This window comes from Stegodyphus dumicola, chromosome X1 (assembly GCF_044657685.1).
Source record: "Stegodyphus dumicola isolate Sdum_Otavi_A_Nest chromosome X1, ASM4465768v1".
Classification (NCBI taxonomy): Eukaryota; Metazoa; Arthropoda; class Arachnida; order Araneae; family Eresidae; genus Stegodyphus; species Stegodyphus dumicola.
In genome coordinates, this window is record NC_140780.1 from 192,036,100 (window position 1) to 192,044,563 (window position 8,464).

The 8,464-nt window shown below is 31.6% G+C and overlaps 1 long non-coding RNA gene across 1 annotated transcript; it reads right to left on the reverse strand.

Annotated features, from left to right (window-relative positions):
* Window positions 1–224: 224 nt before the first annotated feature.
* On the reverse strand, window positions 225–7,413 carry LOC146993379 (uncharacterized). Its single transcript, XR_015038502.1, has 3 exons — window positions 7,337–7,413; window positions 6,649–6,832; window positions 225–505 (listed from the first exon to the last, which is right to left on the reverse strand). It is a non-coding gene; the product is annotated as an uncharacterized LOC146993379 (long non-coding RNA).
* Between the last annotated feature and the right edge of the window lie 1,051 nt (window positions 7,414–8,464).

The window sequence follows — 8,464 nt, forward strand, 5'->3', positions numbered from 1 at the left end:
CTATCTCTTTGCAAATATTTTCCGGTTCTACTTAATTTTGTTTTGTCTATATTGTCAATATCTGATACACTCAACTGTAAGAACGTTTGGGGGTTTAAAGATGATACATATTTAATATCATCTGACATGTATGCAAGAGGTCTGGAGTTAATGGCTCTCTCACAGTCATGTAGAACTGTTAATAACTTTCCATAATCAAGACATACATGAGCTAAAATTTTCATTAAAATTTATTTTACTATTTGGATTTGCTCTCCCACCAGGCTGCAGATGGAAGGTTAAACTTCCGTGGGTTTTCTCGTTGGCATACTTGAAATATAGGCAGTCCCAATGCAATCCGGTCGATGTGCGGTGACGGATGAAATTCAACAATGTTCAACTTCTACCCATATGTCTGCGGAAGCATTGGGGTCACGTGATAAAAAAGGAGCAATCAGGTGTTGTCACCAAAAACTAATGGCGGCAGAAGTAGCGATGAACTCTGGATCAGGGAAAGAATGTTTTGCTAAAAAATACATATTTCTGAATTTAAATTTCAGTGAGAAGTCTGCATATGAAAAAGACAGCAATCAACTGAATTTAGTTTAAAAAAAAAAGAAACGAAAAATAAGACAACTGCAACTACAGCTATAGTTCACAGAGAGCAGTGATTACATTCAAGAAAATCAGGTGCAAACAGGATAATCTAAGTCCACGAAACAGCAAAATTTGTCCTGACAATTATTTTCTAGCTCTGCGTACACATTTACTTTTAAGGAAAATAAACGTCTGACTGTATCAAACTGCTATAGCAAATCAGATAAGGCATTGAATGATTTTTTTTTCCTTTTGAAACAGGTAAAAACTAATAACGTTATTTATAAATTAAATTTGATAGCCTTTTAAATATTCTACTGCATTAAAAAGTATGTTAAAATTGTATTTCTCTATTTATACCTTTTTCGCTAACATATATTTGTAAGCACATCTTTCACTCGGAATATATTTTTAGCAGTAGGTCTGACTTCAGTCGAAATGCCACTTTAAAATTATAATTTTGTAAGAAATGACCTAGAAGCTGAAGAACAAACTCTGGTAAATTTGTTAGACGACAGCACACTGAACTAAGACCAAAAAATTTAGTTTTGATAAAGTATATAAGCCAAAATAGCTAATCATGTCTGTGTGATGGTAGCTTAGTGGTAAAACCGACAGCAGTTGAGTTTGTCCTTTTGGGGTCGTGAGTTCGAATCCCATACATTTTTACCACCCTGTTTGCAACTTCCTTAGGTCTGTGTTCCAATTTAATCTATATTTGTGTTTTATAATTATTATTGTGTGCATTATATATGTTTTATTTATGCTCTTATTTATTTAAATTTTCCCCACAAGAATTTGTTTTAAAAGTTATTATATAATACGAATTTAAAGCATTATATATATATTTATTATATACTGTATATATATATATATTTTCGTTTCACTTTTATGTGAATGTACATACATGTGCTGAGACTTTGCTTCCAGCTCTAAACTTTCACTACCAATTAAGATGAGACAATATTAATGCCCTAAACATTTTTAAAAATTATTATAATAATTGCTTTAAAATTCAGTTATATCCAGCTGAAGTGCAGGAATTAAGTAATTAAATATTTCCATTTTCTTTACGTTATGTGTATATATATAAGCTTTTCTTTATAACTAACTTCTATAAAAAGAGATATGAATTTAAAATTTATCAAATAAAAATAATATTTTATGGATTATGAGTAAAATATAACTGCGCATAGTGCATTTTTAAAAAAAAACAAGATTTCTAATAAATTAGCCAGCTATGACACTGAAGAAACTGACGCTAAAATTTTATACATTACCTGTTTTCTCTCCAAATGTGGGTATATTTTAAAAATATACAATCTCGTATGGCAGTCAGCAATATACAAGCATAGCAAATTTTGTGAACCTTTCTTTACAGTTTTTGTATATTTTAAAAATACCAACTATTTTTAAATGCATTTAACTTTTTTGTTTTGCAGTAACAGTACATTTTACTTTCAATTACATATTATTTCATAAATATTTAAGGTTTCTAGAAACGTAAAGAAATTTTTTAAAATTACTTCAGCTTCTGTGCAATTCTGTGTTCATAATATGCATCATAACTGTACTTATCTAAAAATTACCAGCATACTTTACTTTCACAGTTCATAAGCAGAAATAAAAAATTTCAAATAACATGGAATTTGAGTATCTTAAGAGTCTGAATCTTGTGAGTTCAATACAGAGACATCTGGTGGCAATAAATGCAATCGACCACCGAACTTTCTTAGGCGTAAATCCAACGCAATAGTGTAAACGGTCTTCCGTCTGGGTATGCGTTTCTTCCAATGACGCTATGCGTTCGCAGTGCACTAATGAAAATGGGGCTTAATGGTTTGCAAAACTCTTCTGCATCTGCAAGATTCATGCAATTATTAGAATATATTGTTGAAGGTTGGTTCTGTATGTATGATAAAGTACTTTGAAAAAACTTTGAAAAAAGTCTTGGCTCTTAAGCTGGTTACTACCTTCATGTAATGGTTATTACCTTGGTAAATTGCACATGTAAAATGTACAATATAAGACTTTTGACCATCCATTAGGCATAAAAAATCCTGCAAAATCGCATCCCACATTTCAAAAATTGGTGCATTACAGACTCTGTCATTTGGCAAAAATCCTGGAATTGCATCACATCTCAAACTTTAAACTGCTGACATGTCACACATTTCCTTGTACAATTTCATATTGTCTTACATGATTTTAAAATCCAGTGCTCTGTCTTAAATGCAACATTATTACTGATGTGCTGGCATGTAATTAAACTGATACAAATACTTATTATTAACAACTAAATTATCCAAAGGTAATATGTTAGGAAATTTGAAATTATTTATATCAACATGATAAATATTATATTGAGTACTTATTAGACCATAACAATCAAGAATTGGTCTTATTTTTATCACCTTTTTCACTATGGAAATATTCCTTTTGAAGCAAAAACATTAAAGCTATCTCTCTCCCTTCAGTTTCAGAAATTTACAAGTTTGTAGAATAAACACTGTTAACTTAGAATTTGTAGAATAAACATTGTCTCACATTATTATAAAAACTGAAAAATCCAAGTTATCAAAATATTTTCTTGAATGACAAAAATATGTGTAATATTAAACATTTTCATCACTTTTTGTTAATGAAACTTTAATGCATTTCTGAATTAACCACATCTTGTTCTGGCTTCCTTTCAGCCAATTCTGCCCCCCCTTTTTTTTTAAGGAACTAATCAGGTCCCTCCCACCATTACCATTCTAGTAATTGCTCAACAGAGAATCCCCTAGATGCTAGAAAGGCAGGGTTAAATGTTTGTGAGACATGAAGCCATGCTACAGGGAAGGTCAACAAACAAATTTCTCATACACGATTACAAAAAAAAGTTGCCCAGTTCTGATCGCTCCAGATCCAACACAAAACTGTCAAGTAGTCTGTCCAAGAATAAATATTAATCTCAGAATAAGACCCTTGACTATAGAAGAGATCAAAACAGACCCCCATAGTATAAGTGAGAAGAGAGGGATTGAGATGGGTTTTATGGTGCCACTCTAGATCGAGCATGAACTAAACTGACTTTTATCGTATTGTCATTCTCAGTTTTTAACTAAACACTCATGAAGCTTTCTTACTGCCATCACAAAAAAAAAAAAAAAAAAAAAAAAAATGTAAATATATTACTTCTTTACTTGATGAAAGGCTAAACCATCTTGGTACTTGAAGACTAGAATGCAAATGCAGTTCTTTAAACCAAATTTTAAAATTTCCAGATTCCAAGCTTCCTGCAAAATGAATTTTTTAATTTTTTTAGAACTGTTATTGACATTATTAGTATTCTTATCACCATTAGCGTTAGCAATTCATATGACAACAGCTTTTGATTCAGTGCACTTATTTTTCTTATTACTTAATTTCTCAGGACTTGAACAGTCACAAGCAATTTTGATTTGGAAATCGGTTTCTACTTCATTTTTTACAAAATTAATTAAAAGACTTGCATCATGGTTATATCCTTCAATAGAATAACTTCTCTGCATCTTTCAAATACATATTAAATCAGCTGAAAAGGCAGGTTTAGTGAGAGGAAATAAAAATTAGCCAGACTTTTGTTAGTTCTAAGGATTCCAGTGTTTGTTCCGGTTTGCAATTTATCATATAAAGTTGGTATAAAAATGTTTAGCAATATTTTCATATATGATAGACTTTCTAGAGAATATTTAATTTTCTTTGCATTTTTAATATATTAATTGCAGACATTTTTATGTTACTTAGTAGTTCTATATACTTCTTTATTTTAAATTTATATTTTGAATACAATTGCAAATATTGCTAAAAATTGTCAGCAAATTTTTTAGAACTCCTTCCATCCATTTTTCCATCTTTGTAGAAGACATTTTAATTTCTTTATAAATTAATTTTACTGCATTTCATTCCTTGAATATATATATTCAGTTTATATATAACACTATTGTTCAGATTTCTGATTCTTTCTTATTTTTCCATACAGTTCTCTAGCAACATTATACATTAGGGTTGCTTTCATCTTTTTTGAATTTTAATTTAGACTGTAAAATCTAAAAAAACATACTTATTAAACAGTCTTCGTATACATACACTGTATTTTCTACTACCAGGGAATTCTAAAAAATAAATATATTAGTTAAATTAATCGATTGAGGAAAAGCTACTCTAGGGTTATCTGCCAATGGGGAGCGATGCCTTAATGAAAAACTTTTTAAGGGAAAAGCCTAAAGTTCAACCTTGGTAGAACTACCAGTATTTAGTGATTTTTAGTGCTCGGCTGCTAGTGAGTCTATAAGTATGTTGGAAATGCTATGATAAATATAAAAGCAGTGCTACTAAGTTAGCATAGACCAATTAATAATGATCATAAATGAAATTCAATGTTGGGGGGGGGTAATCCAAGGCTATGCGGCATATTAAATTTGCAGGAATTTTGAAGATGACTGGAAACAAAAGGTATAAAAATTTCGCTGTCTCAGACTTTTCACAATTAAAACTGCCTTCAATAGAAACTGGAATTCATTTTAAACTTGCATATATGCATTAAGAGTTTATTAATATTTTTTTAATGTAACTGTTGGTTAATTTATAGTCAGTGAAATGCTAAGCATTTAATGAAAATCAGTGCTACAATTTAACTTTTATTTTGAGAAAATAATTTAAAGACACATACAATAAAGCTGATATAATAAAATGAATAAGAAAGTTTGTTCCAGGAAGAATTTCTACTTGAACACTCACGTGCTTACTACTCCAAAAAAAGTGCTCCCACGGTTTCTGTAGGATATATCTGTATATTTCTTGCAGATACAACTTCAAAATTTTTATTATTTTCATTACAAAAATAAAACTATGCTTGAATACTTTTCACAAAACATTTCAAAATTTACCAAAAATCGAGAAGTAAAGAATCAGTCATGCAATCTCATATCTATAAAGGGCAAACGACAATATTTATAAATGAGAAACTTACTTTTTTTCCTTTCAGCTTAACACACTGTAAACTGGAATTATGGTTGAGTGTAGGCCAACCAGTACACAGTTTCTTTTTCTGCATGCTTGAGATATGCATGCTGATTGTATATATGATGTGTTTAGTCACCAGAATCATAGCTAGGGTTTTCAGTGCCAGGGGGCAGCTGAAGCTTTTGTGCCCCCTTTTATGTGCCAAGAATGGGAAATATTTCATTCTAAAATGTCATAACATCAAACTGGCACTCCCTGGATACTGCGCCCGGGAACAGATGCCATCCTTGCCACACCCTAGCTACACCCCTGTCGGTCACCTATCTTGAAAATGTTTTTATCATAAATCTTCATAATTTAACCTAGTTAAAACTGATTATTTTCTCACAGAATACTTTTTGCTGTTAATACTTCTGCCAAAAGTACTAAAGTAACTCATCAGTAAATAAATAATGTAACTATGAATAATAATATTTATCATATTTATTTGAATCTTAAAGTTAAGAGAATATCCTTACTGAGAGCCTGAGAATACCCTTTTCAAAAGGCACAAAAATTACACACACAGACAAAAAAAAAAAAAAAAAAAGGATGTATCCTTCTTTTGTGTTTAGGAAGAAAGTGATTCTAAGGCATGCATACATACATACATAAAATGCACCAAACAAGGTACACTAAAAATTAAATTAATGTAACAGTGCAAACTAGAATAGTTGTCATATTAAATCTCTCTCCTTTATTATATATCATCTAATTAGCAAATTTCATTAAAAAGATATAGTGACTAATACATAATAATATATAAATGAGACTCACTGCACTCACAGCTATGCAAATAGTACAGAAATGTTTTTAAAACAAATGAGTAAAACATCCATTATTATGAATGCACCAGAAGGGGAGAGGACTGTTCAGCACAAAATTCATATGCTCAAATGAGACTGATTTTTAAAATAAAACCCATAAACAGGAAAAAAAAAAAGCTTCAACAATCATACTCTTTTAATACATTAAAATTCTTACATGCTTTGTCTCAGTAAACATGAAAAATTATCTGTACAAAATATGTCTGTGTAATTTACTTACTTTTAAACTATTTACCAAACCAGCTAAATATAGATGATGGAGATGACATGAAGATTGTAAATGCCTTCCTGTTTGCACTGCAAATACATTGCACCATTTAAAATAAAAATGCAATGCAATTACAATGCACCACGAAGACTTATTCTGGTCTCTTCATTTTCTTATAAGATCACTAAATATGTTCCTACAAAAAGAGATTTACTAAAAATTCATGTTTAACTAATACTTATTAATTTTTATTTCAATGCCAATATAACTGGGAAAATACACTATTAAAAACTACCATCATTTGCTGACTTAATTCAAAAACCTAATGAAAAATGAAATTTGTCACCAGTTAGTTCATGAAGAATTAATCACATAACTTGAATTAAAAGTTATCCATTTCACCACTAGGGAAGTGAGCAGCAATATTATTACACTGCATTATGAATACTCATTCTAGCTTCTCTAGAAATATAGTATAAATTTAAGTTTATCAAATAATTATTAATTTCTATCTTTTTTTGTGTGTGTGTGGGGGGGGGGAAGGATAAACTGCTAAAATCATTAATTACCTTCTTTTGATGATTTAATTAAATGATTGCCATAACTAAAAACGAAATGTGTCGCAAATCAGTTTTAAAGATTGATCATAACTAAGTCGAATTAAAACTTACTTAATTGCAAGTACCAAATATTTACTTACAACACGTGGACATTCCTAAATGTATTAAACAAGCCATAACTGTCAAAAATATATTGACTGCTGACAGACTGCACCGCGTATTCTTCACCCTACAGTGTATCTAAGTAAGTGCGGAAGATAAGACCACGAGATTCCGGCCAATCAAAAAAGAGCGCGCAATCGTATGATTTTGCGTCAAGCACTGACATTAATGACGTTGTCTTACCTACCCCTTTTATGACCAATCACTGTTGATGTTGAAGGAAAGTCCGGAATTTTTTTTTTTTTCATTTCCAAAAGCAGTTTTTGTATCAGATTCCGGAGATTTTCGAATATGTACTTCAAAGAGAAGAAAAAGTAGACAAAAGTATTGATTTCTTTACGTTAAAATTTGGTTTTACCTCGATATAGAACGAGAGATGGCGCCACGACTATGTTTATCCAGTTTCCTACCTAAATAAAGAATAACATATTAATATGATGGAAAGAATGAAATAAATAAGTCTACGTACAGAAAGTAGATAAACGTTTTGAGTTCAGAGATAGATAAACTTATTTATTTCATTCCTCTAACATGAGTCATTAACAAGAAACTGAATTCGTCTTACAGAATGAGAGATTTTCTAAAAAAATCCTCAGTTCACTCTAGGGAAGGGGGATTGGAGAGTTCAGGGGGAGCAGAGATAGTTTAACCATAAGCTAAATAAGCCCGCGCATCAAGAATAAGGGTCACCACAAAAAGATCCTTACGAACCCAGGAAAGGGGACTCCACAAAATTTCCCATTGCCGATTTTACCGAGAACATAATTGGTGCGGAAAAACCAAGAGCGAGAGAGAAGAAATGGGAAGAAAAAAAACAGACGTACATGCAGAGTCGTAGCTAGGGTTTTCAGCGCCCAGGGACAAATGAAGATTTCGCGCCCCCTTCTGCTTGCCAAGGATGGAAAACACTTAATTCTAAAATGTCGTAACATCAGTTTGGCGCCCCTTGGATTCTGCGCCCGGGGACAGATGCCCCCTCTTGCCCCCCTCTAGCTACGCCCCTGCGTACATGTGTGTGTGGGGAGCACTAAATTCTGTCGACTTCTTAGGTCTCTAAAATGTCTTAATTCAGCCCTGAGGGGGCAAATGCGGTCAGCGGTTTATTT